Here is a 19,773-nt window from a genome sequence, read left to right on the forward strand (position 1 = left end):
TACAATGACATCAAAACAACCAATTGATACCAATGGAAATCTGGTCAGTCTGTTGGGAAATTGATCAGACATGTTTTTAGAATTTGTGTCAGCAGAAGGTTAATATTCTGAGCACACAGTCTATAAATGAATGTTATTAGGATTGGTAGTGGTAAGATTATATATATATCTATATATATATATATATATATATATATATATATATATATATATATGGTAGTGAAAAGATTATTATTAAAAAAAAATTCTTCAGTAATGGCATATCAACACAGAATTATTCAGATAATTAATTCCATTGTTGCAAATATTATTGTATGGTCAGAATTGTAAAATCTTTATCTATGTCAGTGGCTTAAGAGCCACATGTGGCTAGCAACCCATTGGCTCAACACAGGAGTCCTGAGCTATAGCATTTTATACTAATACTAATACTAATACTAATGCCAAGTTTCAATTATGTTTGCAATTTAATATTTACATTTTTTTAACCTCTTAAAGACCAAGGGCATACCTGTATGCACTGAGTCCGTTCCCTTTCTATAACGCGGGGCCACAGTGAAATTGCGGCATCCCAAACAGCTGTAGAACACAGGGAGGGTCCCCTTACCTGCCTCCTGGTGTCCGATCGCCGTTTGACTGCTCAGTGCCTGAGATCCAGGCATGAGCAGTCAAGCGGCAGAATCATCGATCAATGGTTTCCTATGAGAAACCATTGATCAATGTAAAAGATCAGTTAGTGCAGTGTTATAGCCCTCTATGAGGGCTTTAACATTGCAAAAAAAATGGGAAAAAAAGTTAATAATCATTTAACTCCGCCCTTAATAAAAGTTTGAATCACCCACCTTTTCCCATTTAAATGTAAATAAAAATAAGCATGTGGTATCGCCACGTGGAAATATCCAAATTATAAAAATATATTGTTAATTAAACCGCACGGTCAATAACGCACACGTAAAAAAAAGTCCAAATTCCAAAATAGTGTATTTTTGGTCACTTTTTATATCTTGAAAAAATAAAGAAAAAACTATCAAAAAGTCCGATCAATACAAAAAGGGCACCGCTAAAAACTTCAGATCACGGTGCAAAAAATGAGCCCTCATACCACTCCGTACGTGTAAAAATAAAGTTATAGGGGTCAGAAGATAACAATTTTAAACATATACATTTTCCTGCATGTAATTATGATTTTTTCCAGAAGTAATACAAAATCAAACCTATGTGAGCTGGGTATCATTTTAATCATACGGACATACAGAATAAAGATAAGGTGTCATTTTTACCAAAAATTTTACTGTGAAGAAACGGAAGCCCCCAAAAGTTACAAAATTGTGTTTTTTCTTCAATTTTGTCACACAATGATTTCTTTTTTTTCATTTCATCATAGATTTTTGGGTAAAATAACTGATGTCATTACAAAGTAGAATTGGTGGCACAAAAAATAAGCCATCATATGGATTTTTAGGTTCAAAATTGAAAGAGTTATGCTTTTTTAAAGGTAAGGAGGAAAAAATGAAAGTGCAAAAACGATAAAACCCCTGGTCCTTAAGGGGTTAAATCTAAATTCAATATATATCTCAGTTTAAAGGGGAATACCTATTGCCAAAATGTATCCCTTATAATCTTGATAAGGGATAACAAGCTGGCAGTTGGAGTCCGACTACTGTACCCTTCACCAATCCTGAGAACGAGGCAAAATTGCCCCAAGAATAAATATAGCACACCGAATGTAACGGACAGCACTTCATTCATTATCTAAAGGCTTTTGGACATTGCTAAACTGAGAACTCAGCAATGTTTGGAAGACCCATTGAGAGTGTTGCCTACGTAGTATACTCCATTGATTTTTGTTCTTCCTTTACCAAGATCAGCAATGGTCCCAGCAGATCGTTGTCGTGACTGTAAATACCGCCTTTTAATGTTGCTTCCAACCTTTTCTCAAAACTAAATGTGGATCTTTGAGGTCCAAATGTCATAAGGAATGTGCATGTAAATATAGATGAATGGACGGACAAATTTTATTAACAAATTACACATTTAGCTATAATTTCCTTTATATTGAATGGGATCCCTGACATTAGCTTAATGAATATGTCTTTTCTTAGTGAATCTAAAGCTCAGCTAAGATGTAGTAGACGGGTCTGTACCAATAATCTATGTGCGTGGCAGGACCGCTCTCGTGAAGAGGGGCCTCTTATTTTAATTACCCTACATTAGTGAATGAGGAAAAACAATGGCAGTAAAATGTTCAGGATGCTGCGCTAATTTATTTTGCCATTGAAGTATTGACGTTCAGACGCCACAATAACATTACGTTGTTTCAGAGAAGGTAAATTGTTTTTCCTTGCCAAGAGTTTCCTTTTTTTCCTTTTTTAACTTTCTATTTACACTCAAATTTGTGAACCATTCATCCTGTTCTGTGGTATTTAGCTGTTCTCACTGCTACATATCCCATTAGGAATGACATATTCCAGACATCAAATGGTTAACAAAGTGCTTAGTAGGTGTCAAGCAAAACAGTGTAGTGTTCCTGAAGGTCAATGATTTCACAGTGTTGTCCAATACCATAAAACTCTTATGACATTAGAGTATCAACTAATCTCAGATACACAATGTTTAAAGGCTTTTTTTTATATATATAAACTGGCTCCGGAAAGTTAAACAGATTTGTAAATTACTTCTATTAAAAAATCTTAATCCTTCCAATAGTTATTAGCTTCTGAAGTTTTCTGTCTCACTGCTCAATGATAATGTCACGTCCCGGGAGCTGTGCATGATGGGAGAATATCCCTTGCATGATGGGAAAATATCCCCATAGGAACTGCACAGCTCCTGGGACGTGAGTCATCAGAAAGCAGTTAGACAGAAAACAGCAACTCAACTTCAGAAGCTAATAACTATTGGAAGAATTAAGATTTTTTAATAGAAGTAATTTACAAATCTGTTTAACTTTCCGGAGCCAGTTGATATATATAAAAAAAAGTTTTTGCCTGGAATACCCCTTTAAGATCATATGTAAATAGCTTCTGATATTGTAAAATTGGGAGTTAGGGCTTCTGATTTATGTAGACATTCTTATATTACTGACTTTAGATATGAATATTATATTTGTATTCTGTTGTAATTGTAAGGGACTTATTTAACCAGCACTGGACCACAAGAACAGAATGGTAAGCAGGGGCATAACAAATAACACTTGGGTCCCATAGCAAAGCTTGGGATTGGGCCCCATTTTACTATACCATCTTTAGAACAAATTGAATACACAATACATGGATAATGAACATAATGCTGTCACAGTAGTTGGAAAGTTGGGTCTCAGAAATAATTCACATAGTAATGACAGGATTCACACGCATTATGTATTCACCACATAGAAATAACAACAAATAGTGCTGCCACATGATGTCCTAGGAATTACTCTTTAAAGGGGTACTCCACGCTTAGACATCTTATCCCCCATCCAAAGCATAGGGGATAAGATGCCTGATCACGGGATCCCGATGCTGAGGACCCCCGTGATCTTGCACCCCGTTAAAATCCGTCCCCAGAGCGTGTTCGCTCTGGGTCTGATTACTGTCGATCACGGGGTCGGAGCATTGTGATGTCACGGCTCTGCCCCCGTGTGGCGTCACAATCCGCCCCCTCAATGCAAGACTATGGGAGGGGGCTCCGCCCCCTCCCATAGTCTTGCATTGAGGGGGCGGAGCGTGATGTCACAATGCTCCGGCCCCGTGATCGACAATAATCAGACCCGGAGCGAATACGCTCCGGGGACTGATTTTAACAGGGTGCGGTGTGCAAGATCACGGGGGTCCCCAGCGGCAGGACCCCCACGATCAGGCATCTTATCCCCTATCCTTTGGATAGGGGATAAGATGTCTAAGCGCCGGAGTACCCCTTTACAAATTGATAAAAATTTTAATAGGCTGCTTTCACATTTTTGGGGAGATTCATCAACAATTGTGCTGAAGAAAAGCCGACCAGGTTGCCCATGGCAACCAATCAGATCGCTTCTTTCATTGTTCAGAGGCCTTTTCAAAAAGGAAAGAAGCGATCTGATTGGTGGCTATGGGCAACTGGTCAACTTTTCCTCTGCACAAGTTTTGATGACTCTCCCCCTTTATATCTAAGTGAAAATGGGCCCCATAGCAGCTGCTACCCTGGTAGTTATGTAGATTGTAGCCCCCCCCCCCCCCCCCCCCCATATACTTGCATTGATGACTCTGATATAATATAGTTCATGGGATAGCTGCCAGTCCCTCTCAATGCAATTGAATTGCCTGTGGTGAATGTTATTACCCCCATCCCCAAGTATCATAGCATTAATATTATATGGCCATCCATCTAATAGAATACATCTATTAATGTGCGGTGAATGCCTTCTGTATGTCATGTGTATGACTTGCTTTACTCTTAATCATTCCATTCCGCTTCTAGTCCATTAAACATATGTGGTCATTTCCAGTAAATCTCAGCTCTTCTGAGATCCCTGAAAACATATTTGTACTTGTCTGTACCAAGGTCCAAGCTCAATCCCCAAGATATGTAGCCCGTCCTGACTACACCATGCATCAGCATCAACCTACAGTACAACATAGAAAAGCTTACAGTATAGAGTTGCAGGTTTAGGTTCCTCTTCTGCTCTGTATTATGTTTCTATGGTTATTATTTTATAGTCGCTTTAGTTACAGTAGGAACTATAGGCAGCATTATCCTATCAGACAATAACAAGACGTCAGCAAATCACCGCTGACAGTCCAGACCTGTGTTGGTTGTTTGCGGACAGTGCCACCTTCTAGGCATTCACTAGTTCTAATAATATTCTATTCAGCTCCACAACATAAATACTGTAGATTCATCTCCTCACATTTAGGCTCTAGAAAAAGCCATCAAGCAATCACTGCATTCCCCATAACATATTATGATGTAGCCATAAAATGCTTCTCGGCCATATTGTTGAAGCAGCATTTATTGACCTCTCCGAGGCCCATGTCACAGCTGATGGCAATATTCACTTCAAAGCAATTAGCTGCTTATAAATAGCTCAGGATATTCTTGCTTTGCTCTTAACTCTGTCCTTGCTGAGCTGCTCGCTGGAAACACAACAGAATACTATATAATATATAAAAGTATTAAAAATGATTTATCAAGATTTTTTTTTTAATACACAGATTAGCCATAGCAATATAACAACTGACAACTAAAATAAATAGTATTAATTGTGTTATAATGTCACTCGTGACGTCACAGTCTCGTCCCACTCATGGCATCACAGCCTTGTCCCGCTCATGACGTCACAGCCATGCCCCCTCAATGCAAGTCTATGGGAGTGGCCATGAGGTCATGAGCCTCCGGCGCTGCACCAGATGCTCTAAACGAATGCTGGGTGCAGCAGGGTGATCACGGGGGTCCCCAGCAGTGGGACCCCCATGATCAAACATCTTATCCCCTATCCATTGGATCAGATGTCTGCAGGTAGAGTACCCTTTAAAGGGTTGGGATGAATTAGGAAGTTCTTGCTGTTGTTGTCGTGGAAGGAGTAAAAAAGGGCAAGCATTAAGATCTAAGCACAGGTGACATGAGCCAAATAGTGATTGCTAGATGGCTGGGTCAGAGCATCTCTAAAATGGCAGGTCTTTGGTGTGCTTCCTAAAATGCAGTGGTTAGTGTCAACCAGAAGTGGTCCAGGGAGGGACAATCAATGAACCAACGACAAGGTCATGGCCTTATTGATGCATGAGCATAACAATGATTAGCCCATCTGGTCTGATCCTAAAGACGAGATTGCTGAATTAGGTAATGTAAGTATAAACAGTGCGTCTCAGCTTTTCATGTATGGTGGCTGCATAGCTGCAGGTGCCCACAGTGCACAGAAATGGACTATTGAGAAAAAGAAGGTGGCCTGGTCTAAGGAATCATATATTTCTTTAACATAATTTGGTCAGTGGGGGGCATATACATTGTTTAGGCTACTTTCACACTGCTGATGCTCCCCGTCGAGAACGGCCGTCAGTCTTTTTTTTATTTATTTGTTCCTGACTTTAAAGGGGTGTTCCAGGAAAAACACACACACACACACACACACACACACACACACACATATATATATATATATATATATATATATATAAAATATATAATTTGTAAATTACGTTTATAAAAAATCTTAATCCTTCCAATAATTATCAGCTGCTGAAGTTGAGTTGTTCTTTTCTGTCTGGCAAAAGTGCTCTCTGCTGACATCTCTGCTTGTCTTAGGAATTGCACAGAGTAGAAGAGGTTTGCTTTGGGGATTTGTTTTTCTACTCTGAAAAGTTCCCGAGACACGTGTCATCAGAGAGCACTTAGACAGAAGAGAACAACTCAACTTCAGCAGCTCTTAAGTTAAATCTGTTTAATTTTCTGGAGCCAGTTGCTATATAAAAAAATAGTTTTTCCTGGATAAACACTTTTAACGGCCATTCTCATAACGGGGAGCAACGGCAAACAAATGTAAAGCAGCAAATGCTGTGTAAGGCTCTGGCGAGTGTTCTGGATAAAAAGAATCTAGACTCTTGACATTCATTTGGATATTTTAGAAGTACTACCTACCTAAACATTGTTGCAGATGAAATGCACCCCTAGTTGGTGGCAGAAACCAAGGAACACAATCTGAGGTCTTGAAGAGCCCATCCTTAGATACATCAGACCTGTAATGGTTTCATGAATAGGACCCACTCAATATTAGGCAGTTTGTGTTATGGCTGAATGGTATTTACTTATATAAAGCTTAATATTATTATGCTATTATAATTATTGCTATTTTAATTACAATGTAAAGTACAGCACATAAGAGCATACACAACAATTTCACTTACATCATTATAAAACATGGTTTGTGTGTACATCATAAAACATGGTTTGAATCCACTTTTTATTTAAATGATATGTTTTGTAAATTATAGTTCCTCACTCGAACCTGCCTTGACCGTCTGCACAGCTTATGGACACTAGAAAATAAAGGCTCTGTGTAACCTGTGACCTTAGTGTACTTCTGTTTGTCTCCAATATAAAAAAAATAAAATATCTACACACAGGTTTTTGTTTTCTGTCAGATTCCATATAAATGCTGTGTTCAGCCGGGTATATTATTACTAAAGTAATCTCCCTTAAAAGCAATTAATGTTGTCCTCCCGATGTGTCATACCTTAGGGTCTACAGCAATCCATCATCTATATAAAGAAAATGTAGAATCAAATTTGTTCATTGCACGAATAGTATTATAGTTTAAAACCTTAAAGGAGTTTTCATCCTGTAATAGACTTCCTGTTCTTGCTGTACACTCTAGCTGGGAATTTAGCCATCTCTATTCCCCCCTCCCCCCTCTCTTTCTATTTATTACAATGTCAATCAAGCTTCCCCGCTCCCCCCCCTCTTTTGCTATTTATTACAATGTCAATCAAGCTTTAAGCTGTGTCTGGTCAGTAGGGATACACTGCCTACAATCCAGCCACTTATGAACGAGTTGTAACGTTCAGTAGATAAATGAGCATTATACTTTTATGAATCTTATAATTTTAATATAAAATCACTACACAGGTAAATTAAGGATAAAGTTACAAAGTATTGTGGGTGGAGATTACTTTTAATCCTAAATGTAATCTTTTCTTTGCAATATATATATAATATAGATCCTCAAGTAATTAATTCCTACTTTGTATATTTGCTCATGTGACAGGAACTTTTTCTTTTTTTGCTGTGATGTAATGGTGTTACATAATTTAAGGATTTGTAAATGAGGTATCAATGCTAAATATTTGCATTTCTTATTCTCTTGTATATATTTGCTCCACCATGAGGCTCTGCAGTCACTATAATCCAGAGTACACAGTTTTTTGCTTCGAACAAAAGAACACCAGCTTTGTCACACTATGTTGCTTGAAAAAAAAAAAAAAAGCTGGCCAAGCATTCATTTGTTTCTTGTATTAGGCAGGCGGCATTTTAGTGCTGACTAAGAACATCTTGTTGTTGACAGTATAGAACCCACAGGGAACGCTAACAGTGTGAGCTTTTCAGAGAAGTTGAAAACTGGGGTTTTGCCAGCTTGCTCCATGGCGTGTTTGACCTTTCCTAAGAAATCCTTGTAATATTGAAACTTTTTCCATTGTCCGTTCTTACAGAAAGTGATACATGCTGAGCAAACTGTGGCTGTATGTTGTTTTTAACTATTTCATGTGTTAAAATAGTTTGTGGAGGCTCACCTTTTTATCTACTAACAAGCTTCTAGGGTAGGGTCTGTATTCCTACACGTAGTCCATGCATGTGCTAAATGTAAACATGCACTTGTTACCATAGCCCTGAGGCCGGCATTATGGGACCGCATAAAAAAAAACTTTATTTCAATTTTGGAACACATCCTGTATGAACTTCTTGTACTCATGAAGAACCCCTTAAAGGGGTACTCCGCCCCTAGACATCTTATCCCCTATCCAAAGGTTACAGGGGGTCCTGCCGCTGTGGACCTCCACGATCTCCCTGCGGCACCCGATGTTCGTTTAGAGCGTTGGGTGCAGCGGCAGAGGCTCGTGACCTCACGGTCATGCCCCCCCTCAATGCAAGTCTATGAGAGGGGGCATGACGTCCGTCACGCCCCCTCTCATAGACTTGCATTGAGGGGGGCATGACCATGACGTCACGAGCCTCTGCCGCACAGCGCCAGTCATCCGGCACAGATGTATGGGGTGCTGCAGCCATGATCGCAGGGGTCCCCAGTGATCAGACATCTTATCCCCTATCCTTTGGATAAGATATCTAGGGGCGGAGTACCCCTTTAAGGTTTGAATTATACAAGTTCAGGTCTCATCTACTTCTAAAGTCCGCTCTTCAAAGCTTCCTATTAAGTGACAAGACTAGCAGTAAATGACAGTTAAACTGGCTATTAATCAGATGTGTTTGGCAGGGCACCAATGAGCGGAGCTAGTGTTTCACAAAGCTGGCAAAGTAGACTTCTGCCACCCACTATGAAGTCCTCCAGCTGGCAGAGTTCTGGATTGAAGAGCTCCTGATAAGTGGTGAAACTCCCACCATAATCCATTATGACAGGAAGGCAGTAACTTATCTTTATTTAAGGTTTCATGCCAATGATTCAATTCATTGTCAGAAAAAGTCACTTCCTTCCAGGTTCTGGTAATGATTATGATGTTAATCTCCACTTCCTATCAGCCTGCATAATACATTGCCAAGATCTGCAGGTGACAATCCCTTCCTACTCTCGTTCTGTAAAACATATCCTATATACTTTTAAGGCTATAATTTTTTCTTGAGTTAACTATGACTATTTAAGCTGGGTTCACACCTTAGATTATTGGTGTTTATTGGTTGCATGTTCTTTGCAGGTGATACATTTTGTTTTTTAATTCACCACTCTGAGACTGCCAGAAAAAGCCAAGCACTCTACTCCTCTATCTTTGGCACGTCCATAGACCGTGAATAGAGCATCAGTGTGCATGTATTATTGCTAATTCTTTGTGACAGGAGACTTGTGACCATTTTTCTCAGCAGGTATAGCCCCATACCGCATGATACACTTATCTCCTATCCTCTTATAGGGGGCATGTTGTTGATGGGACAGACCCTTTTAGTGTTCGACAAGGTAAAGAAGCACTTGAGCAATTTTCAAAAAACACCATGGGGGGAGAATTATCTAAACCTGTACAAAGGACCAGTTGCCCATAGCAACCAGTCAGCTTGCTTCTTTCATTTTGCAGAGATCTTGTTAAAAATGAAAGAAGGGAGCTGATTGGTTGCTATGGGCAACTTTTCCTTTGGACAAGTTTTGATAAATCTCCCCCCACATATATATCCCTCTTGGTGATCACATGTATGGTGATTTTAGACTAGATACTCCCGTTCAGACTTCTTTTTCTTTTACTGCATTTGGATACAAAGTCATTTATCCATATCTTCAACTAAATGATTTTACTAAAGAAAGTGATTTTTATCATTATAAAAAGCTACCAACCATTGTAACCCCCACTGGTCACTGGGAAAGCACCATGGTGCTTCCTCAAGTGTTGGCTTTGCTTTCCTTTTTCTGGATGGCCGCAGATCAGCCATTGAGTTTATTGTCCCGGCCATGTGGTTTTTCCAGGTAACTAAAGCACAGCCAACAGAGAAGACAAGGCAGGGCACTTTGCTAGTACTGCTGCCAGGACTCACAGTAGTCAAACAACCGTCACTTTATTCTAGTGATCATCATGGTGGTTAAAACCCTGCTGATCTGACATTAGTGGCATTTGCTAGTGAAAATAACTAATTGGCTTTCTACCTTTGTTTATATTATTACGCATTTTATCTATTATGTTGTGCTTGTTATGTGCCTTATGGTAGTAATGTAAATGATGTTATTTTAAGGCGTTCTGTATTGTGACCTAGTTTACAACCTATCACCAAGGAATTGGATGCAATTTTTATACTTCTATAAATGAGAACGCCTAGACTGTCACACTGGTGGTTTGTAACAAAAATCCCTAGTTAATTGTACTGGAAGCCTCAGAGATTGACTCATTACTGTGCTTTCTAACCCGTAATATATGAAGCCTCGGATGTAATAAAAGCCATCAGCTTGGATCTAACTTTCACTATATAAACACCTGTCAGCATATGGCTACTTATATTCACATGTCTTTTGTCCAGATAGAAGATAGTGTAACCACAGCAGCTCGGCTCCCAGTGTGGACTTGTCTGTTTGGATAATTCAAGCTTAACTGGGGCCAGAGACACCTGCAAAAACAGACTGCTTCTAACACAAATGGAGCTTTGCTTCTATATATAAAACTATACGCTGTCAAACACATTTGTGTCAGTGGACTGGAGAAGCGATGCTCTCATAAAAGCAGACAACCCATTGATATACGCCCTACTAAGGCAGGTTGAGCTAATAATAGAGGTGCACAGGTCCCTCGCTGCAAATCCTGCTCTGTTATTTGAGTCCAAGAGCCGCACCCAGATCTGCTGTCAGCTGTGGACCACCACGGGGTATCCACCGGATACAATGGACGTATTGCTTTATTTTTTCTGCACCAGAGTAGATAATGGCTGATCTTGTAATCACAGCAGCAATACCAAGGGAACCCATAATCCAAAAAGATGGTATTCCAAAATTCAGTATTTAAATGGCTTCCTTATTAATAAATATTACATTACACAATTAGATCACACAAAATGTTTGTTTATTTATTAAAGATGTCCAGTGGAAAAATGTTTATCATTTTTTTTTTTTTTTTTGCTGGACATCTTCTTTAAAAGGTAATTGTCTGCTCATTCTGGGCTAAGTAGTCATGTGGGCAGTCCTACTCAGTGATTGGCAGCTTTCCCGATATGCAACCTTATACAAACCTGGGGAGACTCATCAAGACCTGCGCTGAGGAAAGTTGACCAGCTGCCCGTAACAGCCACTCAGTTTGCTTCATTCATTTTTCAGAGACTTTTTCAAAAATGAAAGAAGCAATCTGATTGGTTGCTATGGGCAACTGGTCACATTTTCCTCTGCACAAATATTGATGAATCTCCCCATTTAATTACTTAGTAGGACCGCCTACATGACTCATTAGCCCAGAATAAGTAGAAATTTATGTGAAGAAATGACAAGTTCTCCTGAAATGTTTCCTATAAAACCTATATATCAATCTACTCAGCTCCCCCTGCTCTATAACATGAAGACTGCATTTTCAATGTGGCAGATTCACTATAAAAATATGGTTGTATGTAGATGTTGCTATTACATATGTGTTATTCTCAGAAACAGAATATGTCAGCAGATAAGAATCATTTGGCTCATCTGGCCTGCCCTCCGCTCCGTGCCAGATGAGTGACTGCAACCGCCACGCCCACTCAATTCATGTCTATGGAAGGAGGTGTGATGGCTACATACTAGTTGTCATGCCCCCTCCCATAGACATGAATGGAGGGAGCATGGTGTGACGTCCCTAATAACTGAAGCTCCAAGCTTCCGTGTTCCGGATGCCGCTGCTGCGGAGATCGTTGAAGTCGCCAGCGATCAGACATCTTATTCGCTATCCTTTGGATAGGGGAGAAGAGGTTTTCTGTCTGAATACCCCTTTAAACTCCTTCAATGTATTTGCAGCAATTACTTCTGCAGGAACACTATTCCATGCATTTACTACAAACATTTTCCCTATGTTTCAAAGTTGGTGGTCTCACAGCGGAGGGATTTTTTTTACTTAATAAATTTGATAGTTTTTCCAAGTGTGTAAAATTCACCTAAACACGTGCATATAGTCATTCATTCATTGGGTCTTATATATTGCTTATCATGCCATAAAATGCTGATAACAAGTAGAAAAGCCTCTTCGCTGACACACCCGCTCCCAAGTGACACTTAAAGTGGGTTATTTTGCTATAGTAGGGCAATGTGTGATTAAGTCGTCTGAGAACCGGTGGCGTCGAGCCATACAGCTGACTTTAATGAGGGGAGTTGTGCAGTCTATTTAAAGGAGCCTTGCCAGCTGGGACCTGAGTGAACCAATGTAGGTGCAACCTGCCGTGGATTCATCTGAGCCATTAGCTTCTGTTTATTTTGTTTTGATCTCGTGCTACCTACACAGTCATGTTTTTCTTCTGATGAAACTTGCTTTTAACTATATAGTTCCTTAACCATTCATGTAAGACATAGATCAATGTGACACATGGAACAACAGCTCTGGAGCATAAATTATTGGAATAAAAATACTTTATAGGTTTCTGTATGGAACCCATATATGACAACCATATGGCTTTCCAATATGGCGTCCATAGCCTGCTGTGATGTTATACAGAAGCATACATATATACATTTCAGAATCATGGCTAATGGGGGAATATGGAGGCAACATAACGTTTACAATTCTTTATAGAAACCGTGGCCACTGTATGTGTCACCTCTACGGGGTTTGTTCACACAGCATTGTTGTACAGTCATTCAGATTTACAGTATTTTGTAAGTATTGATGATTTATATCAGTGGTCTTCAAAAACAGTGGCCCTCCAGCTGTGGCAAAACAACAACTCCCAACATGCCTGGGCATGCTGAGAGCTGTAATTTGGCCACAGTTTGGAGACCACTGATCTACAATAATAGAATAGTAATATCTTTTACTGTACCACGTGGGCTAGTTGGTGATACACAGGGACAAGTAATGTGCTGGGTTTTAGGACTCTTTTTTTTAAAGTGTTCCTATTTCATGACCCAAATATCATGTATTTAGGGTAGTTGAAGAGGCATGCTGAGAGTTGTAGTTTCTGCACCATTTGGAGACCACTAATCTACAGTGAAAAAAAAATAGAAAGCCATATTAAAAAAAATGCATAGAATCTAGGATCATCTTCTCGTACAACTGAGCAATTTACGAGGCAATGTAATCCCCCCAACAAGGAGCTTGCATGATGGGGAATAGTGTACAGACTGCTGAACCTTTTTAGGTAATTACATTAGTAAATCTGCTTCATTTTTTGGTACATTTACTTGTGCAGAAATATCTCTGACTATATAGTGTTGTAAGCTGTGTCTCTCGCACTAGGAAGGTGCAGGAAGACGGGCGCTGTCATGCCGCTGTCTGCACTCATTAGCTGAGTGGTTATTTGAGAATACCCGGCATAAAGCAAGAGGAGACCCAGTGTTCCCTTTCATTAAGCTAATTTCCAGGGCTTTACTTTTAAGTGTCAATCCAGTTCTCCACATAGCACTGCTGACCTTGGATGATGGCTGGTGACTTAAGGGCATACATGGAAGGAACTTGGACTGTTCACAATATCTAGGATGTATCTCTGGTCTGATTGTCTCCAATAAATGATATCTTGTTTTAAAAGGAAATATAGTGATGACTTTTTCCTCAGCCATAATAGTAGCTGCTAGTGTGTCTCTATATCTAGATCATGATAATTTATACATCATTCCTCACTGAATATTGAAGAAAACTAGTACTTAACAACTGACAATAGGACAATGTACAACCTTGGATCCTTCCAGTATAAGGGTGTGTTCACACGTACAGTATCCTGCGCAGATTTTATGCACAGGATTTTCTGCTGCAGATTTCAGTGTAAACTAAATGCACAGCTTCTAATCGGCAGTTACAAATCCTGTGCATCAAATCTGCGCAGGATACTGTACGTGGGAATAGACCCTAAATGATTATGAGGACCCACTACCAATGGCTTGTCTGTCTGGTTGCTATGGGCAACTGCAGTACTCTTCCTCTACACAAGTTTTGATACATCTCCCCCTTAGTCTATTTTACTGAATAGTAAAATATGGCACTGACATAAGTATTCAGACTCTTTACTTAGTTGAAGCACCTTTACATCATCCAGTAGGTCCACCCATACTGCTGACCGCTTTAAAAGAGGATTGCCCACATGGACCACATAGGCCAGTGGGGACTACCAGAGGATTTTCTGAGGGGCATTTCAAACATTGAGGGAACCATTACTGTGCTGGGTTTTGGGACTCTCTTAGGGTGTTCCTTAGAGTTGAGCGAACTTACAGTAAATTGGCTCGTAGGGAACCTCGCAGCTCGGCTCTTGATTACTTTAGTCTACATAAGTTAGTTCAGCTTTCCAAGGGCTCCAGTTGCCTGGAAAAGGTGGCTACAATCCTAGAGGACCTAAGACAATTTCCAGGCAATTGGAGCCCTTGGAAAGCTGAACTAATTTAAGCAGACCACGAGGTTCGCTACCAGTCAGTTTACTGTTAGTTCGCTCAACTCTAGTGTTCCTATTACAGAGCTCAAATATCATGTAAGTAAGACCACACGAATCATCACTGAAGCTTTGTGCTTACCTTTATTTCCATCATTCATTATCCGCACATCCCTTATTACACCGGAAAATGTGCAACCATCAAAGTTTCTTTCGCTTTGTTTTTTTTAACCTTTATAAAACGAATGAGTGTTTTTCATTGGACCTATTACCCAAGGAAGAGCAAATACAGCACACACCCATCACTGTGCGGAATGTCTAATGCATCAGATGAAGTCTTGATTTAGTGTTTTAGAAGTCGCTTGAACTAGCAATGTATTGGGCTTCAGTATTCCTTTATGGTTTTTTTTTTTTTTTTTGGTCTTGGTAAAGTGATTTTAGCGCATAATTAGTATTTTTTTTTATATATATAATTTTCTAACTTTGTAGGGGTATTAATGTAATTTATGGGTTTAATATTTCTGCTTTTTGCATACTACTTTATTCAGGTCATGTGAACAGTTTGACGGCCTCTGCAGTGTTTATCTTAAGTGTCTTGGGGATATCCTGAGTGCTAATGATTTTCCAATGGGATCTTTATAAACATATTATACATGGAAAAAATCTCTTCCTCTTCTTCTATTATTTTACTAAAATAGTTGTGTATGTAGGAAAACACAGCTGTGATTTGCTTGTCCCAAGGAGTCACCCCTTTACCCAATGCACTGCTAATTCCAAACAAAATGACCGTCTGCTGATCTGTTTTCTGTTTATGAAGTTTGCTGGGAACACAGGAGACAAGATTTCCCTGAACTTCTATATATCCTGTTAAAACCTCAGTATAGTCATTTTCCTAAGAAGTCTGATATAGTAAATCACTGCTTCGACTGTGTATTATTTACCAATTGTTCGCTGCCAGTAAACAGTTTGGAGAGATTATATAGTTAGTTATGAAACCGTAGCATTGAGTTTCATAGTTCCGTCAACTGTTCCCCCAAAAATGAAAATATATAAGTCTCTGAATTCTCCACTCGTTTACCTTAGGGGCCTGTGCTTGACTTTACTAACATTTCAGCCTCAAAGCGTCCTATTTGACTATAAATTACTGCAATGCTTGCAAATGGCTGAAATGTTGTAATCTGTACATGCAATAAAGTACTTAAAGGGGTACTCCGCCCCTAGACATCATATCCCTTATTCAATGGATAGGGAATAAGATGTCTGATTGCAGGGGTACCACCGCTGGGGACCTCCGCAATCTCCCTGCTGCACCAGGCATTTCTTTAGAGCATCGGGTGCAGCACTGGAGGCTCATGATGTCACGGCCAAGCCCCTTATTGTAAGTCTATGGGAGGGGGTGTGACGGCCATAAGGGGGCATTGCCATGATGTCACAATGTCATGCCATGATGTCTACCGCATTACGCCAGTCATCCGGCACGGAGCCAAGTTTGCTCCGTGCCTCGGATGTCTGGGGTGCCATGGTGGTCCCCAGCGGTGGGACCCCCACAATCCCCTTTGGATAGGGGATAAAATATCTAGGGGCGGAGTACTACTTTAAAGGACTAACCCAACACCATAGACTTTCTACATAACATTGTAAGTGGTGATCAGTTTTTGAAATCTTTTTGACCAGTGTAAGGTGTAGTAATTATACATACTGTACAATGATTAGTACAATTATTAGTAAGTCACATATATTATTATACATTATGTCAAAGTATTTTTAAGCAATTTAATGCATCATGATGCACAAGCTGCTGCTTCCTGATAATTTACTTTAATAGACGATGACGTTACATGGGTGCGAGAATAAAAGCAGCTAAATTTTGGATGACATGAGCCATACCATTGTACGTACAGACAAATACTGAAGTTCACAGTAAATGCTAGGCTTTCTCAGAGACAATTAAGTCTCCTTTATTTTTAGCCGGTGATTTTTCCCCTTAATCATCCACTTTGTTGTCTGTGGATTGGATTGTTATTGGCATCAGTCTGGGACATGAAAGCACTTGTAAAAGTTGAGTTTGCATATCCTGGTAGTTACATAGAAGAGTCTCACTTGAAGGGGAAATATCCCATCGTGGTTTTGTTAGCTTTTCATTTGTTCACATTATCAGTAACGTTTGTGCATCCCAGTTATTTAAAGCCTATTTCCATGTATAATACAAGAGTTATCATCTTTTGTTGTTTTTTAAAAAGAGAAAGTTTCTTTTATGGCTTACATTACAGGGGCCGTCACCTAGGCAGAGTCATAAGAGAAGATCAGAGAGCCTTTTTGGAATTCTTAAAGAAGTATTCCTAATTTGTTTAAAAAAGGAGCTTTCCTGATAATGTTCTAAATACACTGCACCCAATTACCAAGGTTGCAGTCTGTTCAGAACATCGGGAACATATTATTAGGGGAAGTAAACAGAGGGGTTAAGGTGGAATAGAAACCCAGCCCTGTAGCAGGGGAGGTAAGAACAGTGTAATTTATTATTTGGCCCTAGCAAGTAGAACATTGATTTATGTATTTATTTATTTTAAAGAAACCAGAATACCCCTTAAACCCCATGTTTCTCGAGATGAGCAGCATAATAAATAGAACTATTGCCTTGCAGGACTGGAGTCTAGGGGTTGAATATCACCTAAGTCAACCCCTGCATGGAATTTACATGTTCTTTTCTGGTTTGGGTTTGTTTCCTCCAGGTTCACCAGTTTCCGCCCACACTCAAAAAGCATACCGATAGGTTAATCTGGAATTTCGATAATGGGCACTAATAATGGTAGGGACCAATGGGAGTGCCGACCAGCTCTGTACCATATGGCAAAATATGGTGACAGCACATAACTAAATACCTAAATAATAATGTATGTCACAATCTAACTAAACAAGAAATTTTGAAAGGTAAAACATGCCTAGTTAGCAAAAAAAAAAAAAAAAACTTATATACTTATGCTAGACATACTAGAAAAATGTGCATGCAGTTCCTTTTCATAGTACTGTAGGTTCAGGTAAATATGCATGGCTATATGATAGGAACACTAGAATGTATTGTACACAGTCGGTTAGCGGTTGGTTTGACATCTTTATGCTTAGGCCGGGGTCAAACAGACCTGATTAGATTTTGTCAGTTATCCGGTGGTCATTCACTGCTTTACTACCCAACAATGGGGATTCATTGCAGTCAGGTTAAAGGGGTACTTCGTTGCTCAGCATTTGGAACAAACTGTTCCGAATGCTGGAGGCGGGAGCTTGTGATGTCATAGCTCCACCCCCTCTGATATCACATCCCGCCCCCTCAATGCAAGTCTATGGGAGGGGGCGTGACGGCTGTCACACCCCCTCCCATAGACTTGCATTGAGGGGGCGGGACGTGACGTATTAAGGGGCCCGGCTATTACATCACTTACTCCTGGCACCGTCTCCAGCATTCGGAACAGTTTGTTTCAAACTCTGAGCAGCGGAGTACCCCTTTAATGCCACAATAACAAATGACCTTGTGCCCTGTAAATTTTCCAACTAATGGAATACATTAATTCTCTTATATCAAATGTACCACTTGGCACATTGTCCAAGCATAATGTCTCGATTCAGACATGGCGACAGAAAATGCAGACATTTTCTGCTTCATCGCGTGGCACTACTGTGATAAATGGCCTCCATAATGCATTCACAGATGCTTTCCCCCTACAGCATAAAAAAAAACAAAAAAACACAAATGTACAAATGTACAAACGAGAATGTAGTGTATGCCTCATGTAAATCCAGTGGGACATGATATAAGACATTGTTATACCAAGATTTGTTATTTCATTCCTATTCCCGATAACAACAGGTGTGCTATTGTTGGAAGCAGCTGTCAGGAGACTAATAATTAGGCCTAATTAGAATTAACTGGTTTGACTGGATACATGAAAATGAGAATCAAAGCAGTGAAAACGTCTAGGCTGGCACTCCTTTATTTATGCCAATGTTTAGACAATAATCACCTTGATTGATAGAATGTTTTGTAAGGACCCAGAAACGCCTCTGCTAGTCAGGAAGTCGCTCTCTTTTGTTCATTGGGTCTATTGACATTTGCGTCTTTTTGTGTTTTTTTCCCCCCACTTTGAAAAGGGTTTCATAAACAATTTCCTTCAATAACTTATGCTGTCTCTATTCTGTTACACTTTACACTGACTAATGTTGTTCTCTATTGGTGGCCTCTGTCACAGATTCTGTTTAAAATACTGGACAAAATATAAAGCAAGCAGTATTTTTCGGTCTGATAAAGTTCAGTAAATAACAGAATCTATTGGGCTCTGTTGGTGTCCATCGTGAAGGGTTCTACCACTACCATTTTTTTATATTCTTCTGCTCCAATGAGAGAAAAAAAAAAAAAAAACACAGAGCCTTCAATGCAGATGTGAACATAGCCTTAGAGCCTATTCACATCATGTTTGGTTATCTTACAGAAACATCCACTTGCTTTTGGTTTCTTTTCACGACTGATCCATTTGGCTATAAAGAGGTTCACCATGGTTAAAAGTGTCTGTGTCCATTTGCCAAGTTTCTACCATTATCCCTATTTCTAGCCAAATGGAGACTGTGGCCCTGATTTACTAAGAGTGGAGTGTAGGTTTCTTTTAGGGTTCTTGTAGGGTAAAGTGTAGGGTTTTAATTCCCTACAACATTTTTTTTCCATGGTATTTACTAAGGTTTCCCTACAATTTCCCTACACTTTGCTTTTTTTACACATCCTCTGATCTGTCGGGTTTTCCTCAGCTCAAATACACCTCATTTATGTGGAAACCTCAGTAAATATGTTGGTTTTTTGTGAAAATGTCGGGAACACGCCATTTTCCCAGCGGCCACGCCCCCTTTTCGGGTTTTCTTAGCAAAATGGAGCGAGAGTCTGTTTTTTTCAATTCTGGCGCAAAATCTGGCGCAATGCGCCAGAATGTGGCGCACAACCCAACAAAACATGTCGGGTTTACAATAGTAAATGAGGGCCTGTGTGTGTGTGTTTTTTATTTTATTTTTTTTATTTTTTTCATCCTGTCAGAAAACAGAAACCTGGTGGATCAGTTCTTC

General features: G+C 39.7%; 1 protein-coding gene across 6 annotated transcripts in view; it reads left to right on the forward strand.

Annotated features, from left to right (window-relative positions):
* The window catches only part of SEMA6A (semaphorin 6A), a 227,075-nt gene that overhangs the window by 35,372 nt on the left and 171,930 nt on the right, over window positions 1-19,773 (forward strand). Inside the window, exon 1 of one of the 6 annotated variants that reach the window (XM_056537397.1) lies at window positions 8,975-9,230. The exons of the other annotated variants lie outside the window; for them this stretch is intronic. The gene's annotated coding sequence lies outside the window, so the exon portion shown is untranslated. Of the gene's footprint in view, window positions 1-8,974; window positions 9,231-19,773 lie in introns of those variants that run through there. 6 annotated transcript variants of the gene reach the window in all.

This window comes from Hyla sarda, chromosome 1 (assembly GCF_029499605.1).
Source record: "Hyla sarda isolate aHylSar1 chromosome 1, aHylSar1.hap1, whole genome shotgun sequence".
In the NCBI taxonomy this organism is placed as follows: Eukaryota; Metazoa; Chordata; class Amphibia; order Anura; family Hylidae; genus Hyla; species Hyla sarda.